This window comes from Tamandua tetradactyla, chromosome 15, assembly GCF_023851605.1.
Source record: "Tamandua tetradactyla isolate mTamTet1 chromosome 15, mTamTet1.pri, whole genome shotgun sequence".
NCBI classification, from domain to species: domain Eukaryota; kingdom Metazoa; phylum Chordata; class Mammalia; order Pilosa; family Myrmecophagidae; genus Tamandua; species Tamandua tetradactyla.
Window position 1 is genome coordinate 40,012,690 of NC_135341.1, and position 9,387 is coordinate 40,022,076.

Here is a 9,387-nt window from a genome sequence, read left to right on the forward strand (position 1 = left end):
CTCCTTCTGGGACACCCACAACACGTATATTTGTGTGGTTCATATTGTCCTTGAGTTCCCTGATACCCTGTTCAAATTTTTCCATTCTTTTCCCGATAGTTTCTGTTTCTTTTTGGAATTCAGTTGTTCCATCCTCCAAATCACTAATTCTATCTTCTGTCTCTTTAAATCTATCATTGTAGGTATCCATTGTTTTTTCCATCTTTTCTACTTTATCCTTCACTTCCATAAGTTCTGTGATTTGTTTTTTCAGTTTTTCTACTTCTTCTTTATGTTCAGCCCATGTCTTCTTCATGTCCTCCCTCAATTTATCGATTTCATTTTTGAAGAGGTTTTCCATTTCTGTTCATATATTCAGCATTTGTTGTCTCAGCTCTTGTGTCTCATTTGAGCTATTGGTTTGTTCCTTTGACTGGGCCATATTCTCAATCTTCTGAGCGTGGACCGTTATCTTCTGCTGGCGCCTGGGCATTTAGTCAGATTTCCCTGGGTGTCGGACCCAACAAGGTTGAAATATTTTTCTGTGAAATCTCTGGGTTCTGTTTTTCTTATCCTGCCCAGTAGGTGATGCTCGTGGCACACGTTTGTCTCACGTGTTTGGAAGGGATCTCCCCAGTCACCGATCTCCGCGGCCTGGGGATTTCCGATCCAATTCTCTCCGTTGGTTCGGGGGGCCGCGCGTTGTGGGGGCGTCAGCCGCCGCGGCTTGAGGGGACCCTGTGGCTGGTTGCCGGCCGCAGCGGGCCCGGAGAATTCGCCACCGGACCAGGAAGCCGCCTGTGGGGGAGGGTCACTGCGGCTTGGGTAGCCCTCTGATTGGAGACTCATAGCCGGACCAGGAAACCGCCTGCAAAAGAGGGGCACTGGCCGCCTCGGTTTGGGAAACTTGCCTCTCCGAGACTCTCAGCCGGTCCGGGAAGGAGGGAGGGAGGAGTTCCGGCTGCCACAGCTGCCGCTGCTCGGGAAATCGCGCTCCGCTCGGGGATCTCACCGCAGCCGAGTCTCGCAGTCAGACTAGCCAGTCCAGACTGGGGTACGCTGTGTGTCCATTCCCTATCGTGGCCCCGGGAGCTGTTCTGCACTGTTTCAGTTCACCTAGTAGTTGTTTTGGAGGAGGAACTAAGACGCACGTACCTTACTAAGCCGCCATCTTGGCCCCGCCCCTCTGTTTTTTTTTTTGCTGTTTGTTTTCTGATGACTTTTTAATTATTTTTTTAATGGTTCACAATAGCATCATATAGCTGTGTATTTATCATCACAGCTGACTTTTTGTGAAAAATAACATAAAAAACAATAAATTTCAAAGCACATGGCAACAATTAGTTGTAGAACAGATTTCAGAATTTGGTATGGGTTACAATTCCAAAATTTTACGTTTTTATTTCTAGCTGCTCTAAGATAGTGGAGACTACAAGAAATATCAATATAATGATTCAGTAGTCATACTCATTTGTTGAACCCAACCTTCTCTCTATAACTCCATTATCTCCTGTTCTAGTTTGCTAGCTGCTGGAACGCAATATACCAGAAACAGAATAAATTTTAAAAAGAAGAATTTAATAAGTTTCTAATTTACAGTTCTAGGCTGAGAAAATGCGATTAAAACAAGTCTATACAAATGTCCAATCAAAAGCATCCAGGGAGAGGGAGACGGGAGCGCCCGGAGCCGCTGGTACTCTAGGTTTGAGACTCAAACTAAGTTACCTGTGGCGGGTCTTTGACGGCTGCGGTCGCCGTCTCGGGGTTCCCAGGATGTTCTTTTACTTGAGCAAGAAAATTGCTATTTCGAATAACGTGAAGCTGAAATGTATATCTTGGAACAAGGACCAGGGATTCATCGCATGTGGTGGTGAAGATGGATTACTGAAAGTTCTGAAATTAGAGACACAGACAGATGATGCAAAATTGAGGGGTCTTGCAGCCCCTAGTAACCTTTCTATGAATCAGACTCTTGAAGGTCATAGTGGTTCTGTTCAAGTTGTAACATGGAATGAACAATATCAGAAGTTGACTACCAGTGATCAAAATGGGCTTATCATTGTGTGGATGTTATATAAAGGCTCTTGGTATGAAGAGATGATCAACAATAGAAATAAATCAGTGGTCCGCAGCATGAGCTGGAGCGCAGACGGGCAGAAGATCTGCATCGTGTATGAAGATGGGGCAGTGATTGTCGGCTCCGTGGGTGTCTGCCATTTTCAATTTTCAGAGTTTGTTGACTGTAATCTTGCTGCTTATATGTACCTGTGCTTATATCCGATCCTTGGCACCCAGCCTCCTGGGCAGAAATAAAACTGGACTGTTGGGCATATTTTGGAAGTGTGCCAGAATTGGTGAACGAAAGAGTCCTTATGTTGCAGTGTGCTGTATAGTGATGGCCTTCAGTATCCTGTTCATGCAGTAGCTTGGAACAATGCCAGGATTTAACTGTCATCAGATTTCAAAATGAAAAGGGGCTTATATGCAGAAAATAATGGAAAGAGTGGTTAACCCTTTTATCTCTGAACATTTGCTGAGATGAATTTCCAGCTGCTGTTCTCTGTTTTTTGTTATTGGACCAATGTTCTATATAAATAATTAAGATGTAACTCAAAAGAGTTTAATATGTCTGTAACAGCCTCAGTACTGTCATTACAATATTACATTCTGGAAAAAAAAAAGCATCCAGGGAAAGATACCTTGGTTCAAGAAGGCCAATGAAGTTCAAGGTTTCCCTCTCAAGTGGAAGGGCATGTGGTGAACACAGTCAGAGTTTCTCTCTCATCTGGAAAGGCACATGATAAACACGGTCAGGGTTCTTCTCTCATCTGGAAGGGCACATGGCAAATACGGCGTCATCTGCTGGCTTCTTCTAGCTTCTTGTTTCATGAAGCTCCCTGGGTGGCATTTTCCTTCTTCATCTCCAAAAGTTGCTGGCTCGTGGACTCTGCTTCTCATGGCTGTGTTGGTCTGCTCTGCTCTGTCTAAATCTCTCATTCTCCCAAATGTTTCCTGTTTTATAGGACTTCAGAAACTTGGTTCAAGACCCACCCAAATGGATGGAGACATGTCGTCATCTAATCCAGTTTAACAGCCACTCTTGAGTAAATCACCTCTCCAGGGAAATGATCTGATTACAGCTTCAAGCATACAGTATTGAATAGGAATTATTCTACCTTTATGAAATGGGATTTTGATTAAAACATGGCTTTTCTGGGGGACATACATCCTTTCAAACCAGCACATCTCCTTTGATCTTTCTCCCACTCTTTAGGGATATTTGGACTGTGTGTATTTTAAATTTTTCATGTTGAAAGGGGCTTTTGATAATATGGTATGAGGGTTGGAATTAGTTGATGTTCTGGAGAAGCTGGCCCCTCTGCATTTCAGGACTTATCTAGTCCAGGGACCCATCTGGAGGTTGCAGGTTTCTAGAAAGTTGCTCTAGTGCATGAAACCTTTATAGAATCTTATATATTGCTCTAGGTGTTCTTTAGGATTAGCTGAAATGGTTTTGGTTAGGGTTTGCAAGTTGTGATAGGTAGCAATGTCTAACTGAAGTTGCATAAGAGCAACCTCCAGTGTAGCCTCTCAACTCTATCTGAACTCTCTCAGCCACTGATATCTTATTTGTTATATTTCTTTCCCCCATTTTGGTCAGGATGGCATTGTTGATCCCACTATTCCAGCGCCAGGCTCATCCCTGGGTGTGCTTCCATTCATCTGCTGTTTTGGCTTAGAAATCTTGACTCTATTTGAAATCTTGCAGCCACTGATGTCATAGTTTATTATACTTTTCTTCCTTTTGGTCAGGAAGTTGTTGTTGATCCCATGGTGTCAAGACCAGACTCATTCCTGGGAATCGTGTCCCATATCGTCAGGGAGACGTTCACCCCTGAATGTCACGTCCCATATAGGGAGAAGGGTAATGATTTTCCTTGCAGGGTTTGGTAGAGAGAGAGAGAGAGGAAGAGAGAGAGAGAGAGAAAGAGAGAAGTCACATCTGAGCAACATAAGAGTTTTCCTGGTAGCAACTCCTAGGCCTCATTTTAGGTAGTCTTAGCTTCTCCACTACAGAAATAAGTTTCGTAAGGGCAAGTCTTAAAATCAAGGGCTTAGCCTGGCATACAGTTTTTGGAAAACAGGTTTATTGATGTATAATTTACATACAACAAACTGCACACATTTAAGTAGTTTGAGAAGTTTTGATATGTGTATACACCTGTGAAATCACCACAATCAAGAGAATTAACATATCTGTTCCCTCCAGAAGTTTTCTTGTGCCGCTTTCTAGTCCTTTCTTCTCACCCCTTTTGGCCCCTCTCCCACCTCCAGACAACCACTGATCTGCTTTCAGTCATTATACATTAGCATTTCTACAAGTGGAAACCCATGGCAATTGTTTTGTTTTTCATCTTTATTGTAGCGTGTATATATGGTTCACTTTTATTGATGAGTAGTGGAAAAACCACAATTTATTTATTTATTTATCTGTTGATGGGCACATGAGTTTCCAGTTTTTTACTACTACTAATAAAGCCACTATGTTCATTTGTATACAAGTTTTGCATGGACGTATGTTTTTATTGTGGTTTTAATTTACATTTTTCTAATCACTAATAATATTGCACATCATTTCATGTGCTTATTTGTCGTTGAGTATCTTATTTGCTGAAGGGTCTGTTGCCTATTTTTTTAAATTGGGGTTTTAAAATTTTCTTTCTATTGAATTTTGAGAGTTCCTTATATATTCTGGATACAACTCTTTTACCAGATATATGATTGCAGTGATTTTTCCCAGTCTGTTACTTTTTTGATTCCTTAACAGCATTTTTTTTGAAGAGCAGAAGTTTTAATTGTGATGTAATCCAGTTTATCAATGTGATCTTTTATGGATCATGCTTTTGTTGCCATATCTAAGAAATTCTTGCCTAAGCCACAATAAATACTTATTTATTTGTCCTTATTTTTTTACTCATCTGTCCTTAGCCTGGATAAAGAGAGCATCAGTCATAAGGGTTTCACAATCATAGGGTCACATTATAAAAGCTATATAGTTCTGCAAGAAACAAGGCTATGGACAAACACCTAGGGTTAGGATTATATGCACAGAGAGAGCTCTTAAGTCAAATAGAGACAAACTGATTATGGAGTTTTCCAGTGAGCTGCCAAACAGGTCAAATAGTGATAATTCTCTGGGGATGAAGATTTTGAGGTGCTACAAACCTGTTCTGCCCCCATCAGTGGCTTCTAGGCTGCTGTTTTTTCATAGCTACTAAACTATAGCTGGACGATCTTTGGTTATAAGGCTATCATGTAGCTCAGAGAAGGTGATGGGAGTAAGGCAAGTTTAAACACTGCCAAATCACAGTTCTTACGAAGATTCAACTGTATTTGTTGAGTAAATGCTCTTTGAAATTTTAGAAGCCTTTTGTCAATTTCCAGAGTTCTGAAAAAGTTGCTTTTGACAATTTTTGCCAGTGTTCTCATTACTTTTATGCAGCAGCAGATTTTTGGTGGTCATTACTCTGCCATTCCAGCGTTGTTTCTTCCCATTCCTAAAGATTTTTGTTGTTGTTGCTGTTCTTTTTTTTATATATATTTTTATTGATAAATCTTAACATACGTACATTTCATATATGATGTACAATCAATGGCTCACGATATCATCATATAGATGTATATTCATCACCATGATCATTTTTTAGAACATTTACCTCATTCTAGAAAAAAAACAAAAGATAAAAGAAAAAGCTCATGCACACCATATCATTTACCCTTCCCTCTCATTGACTACTAGTATTCCCATCTACCCAATTTATTTTAACCTTTGACCCTCCTATTATTTGTTTATTTTTTAATCCATAGTTTTTACTCATCTGTCCATACTGTAGATAAAAGGAGCATTAGACATAAGGTTTCACAATCACAGTCACACCGTAGTTGTTATATCCTTATAGAATCATCTTCAAGAATCAAGGCTACTAGAACACAGCTTAACAGTTTCAGTTACTTCCCTCTAGCCACTCCAATATACCAGTAACTAAAAAGGGATATCTATATAATGTGTGAGAATAACCTCCAGGATGACCTCTCAACTCTGAAATCTCTCAGCCACTGACACTTTGTTTTGTCTCATTTCTCTCTTCCCCCTTTTGGTCAAGGTTTTCTCAGATGGAATCAAGATGGTAGCTTAGCAATGAGTGTGTTTTAGTTCATCCTCCAGAACAACTACTAAATAACCAGAAACAGTACAGAAGAGCTCCTGGGGCCACGTCAGTGACTGGACACACAGTGTACCCCAGTCTGGACTAGCTGGACCAGCTGCGAGCCAACCCAGAACCGTGAGTTCCCCAAGCCGCAGTGGCTGGCACCCCTCCCCCACAGGCTGCTTCGCAGAGGGGAAAGGAAAGGGACTTCACCAGCAGCAGGGCTGAGCCCAACCAAAAACCAATTGTGGAATTAATTAACAAATTCTGACTACTAAAAATAGGCCCACAGCTCAGGTGAACCTGGTCAAAGCAGAGGTCGCTCATTTTTGCCCTGGCACCAAGGGGGCAGGGCTGATGGAAAAAGAAAAAAAAAAAAGGTAACGGGTTTTTGTGGCTGAGTTTCTACAAAGGCTTGACTGCCTTTGGATACAGTGGCAGGGCTTCTCAGGCTGCAACTGCCCCACGCATAGGCAGAAGTGAGCTCTTTGGGGGGCTTGTCTGGAGTCTATGACTTCCCCAGGGAAGGGGTGAAGCCCAACTCAGGTGGAATCCCTCCCTCAAGGAATTCAGACACCAGGGCTTGGTCATTTGAAGCCATTAAAACCAGCCTACAACCTCTCCTCTGTCTCCACCATGCCCCCAGCAGGGAGTGTCTGCCAAAGTTAAAGGTACCGCATCATCTTATGCTGGTGGGACCTGCAGGCAGACAAGTGCCACATATTGGGCAGGATAAGAAAAACAGAGTCCATAGACTTCACAGAAAAGACTTTCAATCTGCTGGGTCTCACCCTCAGGGAAAACCAATACAGGTGACTCTTTCCTCCTGATAGGAGGCCAGTTTGGTCTGGGAAAATCCAACTGGGGTCTATAATACCTAAGTAGACCCTCCTAAGGGTGGGGAGGGAAAGTCACCATACAAGCAGGGCAGGAAACAAGAAAACAAGAACTGAAAAATTCTTCTCTGTTAAACAGAACCTAAGCTATAGGTCCAGAAAAAGCTGAACTGAATGTCAAAGAACAGATAGATATGCTCTCTCTCTCTTTCTCTCTCTCTCCTCTCTCTCCTCTCTCTCCTCTCTCTCCTCTCTCTCTCTCTCTCTCTCCCTCCCCTTCCTCTCTCTCTCTCTCTCAGCCCGCCCCTCCCCCGCTCCAGGAAGTGCAGGGGCCTTAGCGGCTCGGCCCACCGCGATGCATTCTGGGGAAGCAGCAGCACCAGACCCAAGATGGCAGCCAGCAGGAGGCTGATGAAGGACAACCCTCCATATGATAAGGGGGCCTTCAGAATCGAAATCAACTTTCCAGCAGAGTACCCATTCAAACCACCGAAGATCACGTTTCAAACAAAGATCTACCACCCAAACATCGATGAAAAGGGGTAGTCTGCCTCCCAGTAATTAGTGCTGAAAACTGGAAGCCAGCCACCAAAACCGACCAAGTAATCCAGTCCCTCATTGCCCTGGTGAATGACCCCCAGCCAGAGCACCCGCTTTGGGCTGACCTAGCTGAAGAATACTCTAAGGACTGTAAAAAATTCTGTAAGAACGCTGAAGAGTTTACAAAGATATATGGGGAAAAGCGACCTGTGGACTAAAATCTGCCATGACCAATTCCAGCAAGTGTGAGCAGAGACCCCGAGCAGTGCATTGACACCCCACAAAGCAGGACTCTGTGGAAAATTGACACATGCCACCGCCTGGTGTCCGCTTGTGGCAGTTACTTTCTATAGTTTTCTTAATCAAAAGTGGTCTAGGTAACTGTAAAGAAAGGATTAAAAATTTAAGATGTTCAAAAAAAAAAGAACAGATAGACAACAAATTCATCCAGCAAGAAAACCCTAGGTAAAAGAAGTGAAAGCAATCTCCAGAATAAACTAATTAAGGTAATTAAATGCCTAGATGCCAGCAAAAAAATAACAGATCACACTAGGAAAACTGAAGATATGGCCCAGTCAAAGGAACAAACCAACAATTCAAATGAGATACAGGAGCTGAAACAATTAATTCAGAATATACGAACAGACATGGAAAACCTCATCAAAAACCAAATCAATGAATTGAGAGAAGATATAAAGAAGACAAGGAATGAACAAAAACAAGAAATTGAAAGTCTGAAAAAACAAATCACCGAACTTATGGGAATGAAATGCACAGTACAAGAGATGAAAAAAAAGCAATGGAAACCTACAATGGTAGATTTCAAGAGGCAGAAGATAGGATTAGTGAACTGAAGGATGAAACATCTGAAATCAGACAAGCAAAAGAAAATATAGGGGAAAAAATGGAAAAATGTGAGCAGGGACTCAGGGAATTGAAGGACAATATGAAGTGCATGAATATATGTGTTGTGGGTGTTGCAGAAGGAGAAGAGAAGGGAAAAGGAGGAGAAAAACTAATGGAGGAAATTATCACTGAAAATTTCCCAATTCTTATGAAAGACTTAAAATTGCAGATCCAAGAAGTGCAGCATACCCCAAAGAGAATAGATCCAAATAGATGTACCCTGAGACACTTACTAATGAGAATGTCGGAGGTCAAAGAGAAAGAGAGACTCTTGGAAGCAGCAAGAGAAAAGCAATGCATCACATTCAAGGGAAGCCCAATAAGACCATGCATAGATCTCTCAACAGAAACCATGGAGGCGAGAAGACAGTGGGATGATATATTTAAATTATTAAAGGAGAAAAGCTGCCAACCAAGAATTCTATACCCAGAAAAATTGTCCTTCAAAAATGAGGGAGAAATTAAAACATTTTCAGACAAAAAAAATCACTGAGAGAATTTGTGACCAAGAGACCAGCTCTGCAAGAAATACTAAAGGGAGCACTAGAGACATACAAAGACAGAAGAGAGAGGCGTGGAGAAGAGTATAGAAAGGAAGACTATGAGTAAAGGTAAAAAGAAGGAAAATTAGATATGATATATAAAATCCAGAAGGCAAAATGGTAGAAGAAAGTACTACCCATGCAGTAATAACACTGAATGTTAATGGATTAAACTTCCCGATCAAAAGACATAGACTGGCAGAATGGATTAAAAGACAGGACCCATCTATATGCTGTCTCTACTCAAAGAACATGAGGGCAAGGACACAAATGCACATTTGCACACCAATGTTTATAGCAGCATTATTTACAATTACCAAGAGACGGAAACAGCCAAAATGTCCATCAACAGATGGGTGGCTAAACAAACTGTGG

At 41.8% G+C, this 9,387-nt stretch overlaps 2 pseudogenes; both read left to right on the forward strand.

The window, feature by feature from the left end:
• The first annotated feature begins 2,188 nt into the window (after positions 1-2,188).
• On the forward strand, positions 2,189-2,598 carry LOC143656804 (protein kish-A pseudogene; annotated as a pseudogene).
• Positions 2,599-7,409: 4,811 nt separating this feature from the next.
• Positions 7,410-8,366, forward strand: LOC143657932 (ubiquitin-conjugating enzyme E2 L3 pseudogene; annotated as a pseudogene).
• Positions 8,367-9,387: the final 1,021 nt, after the last annotated feature.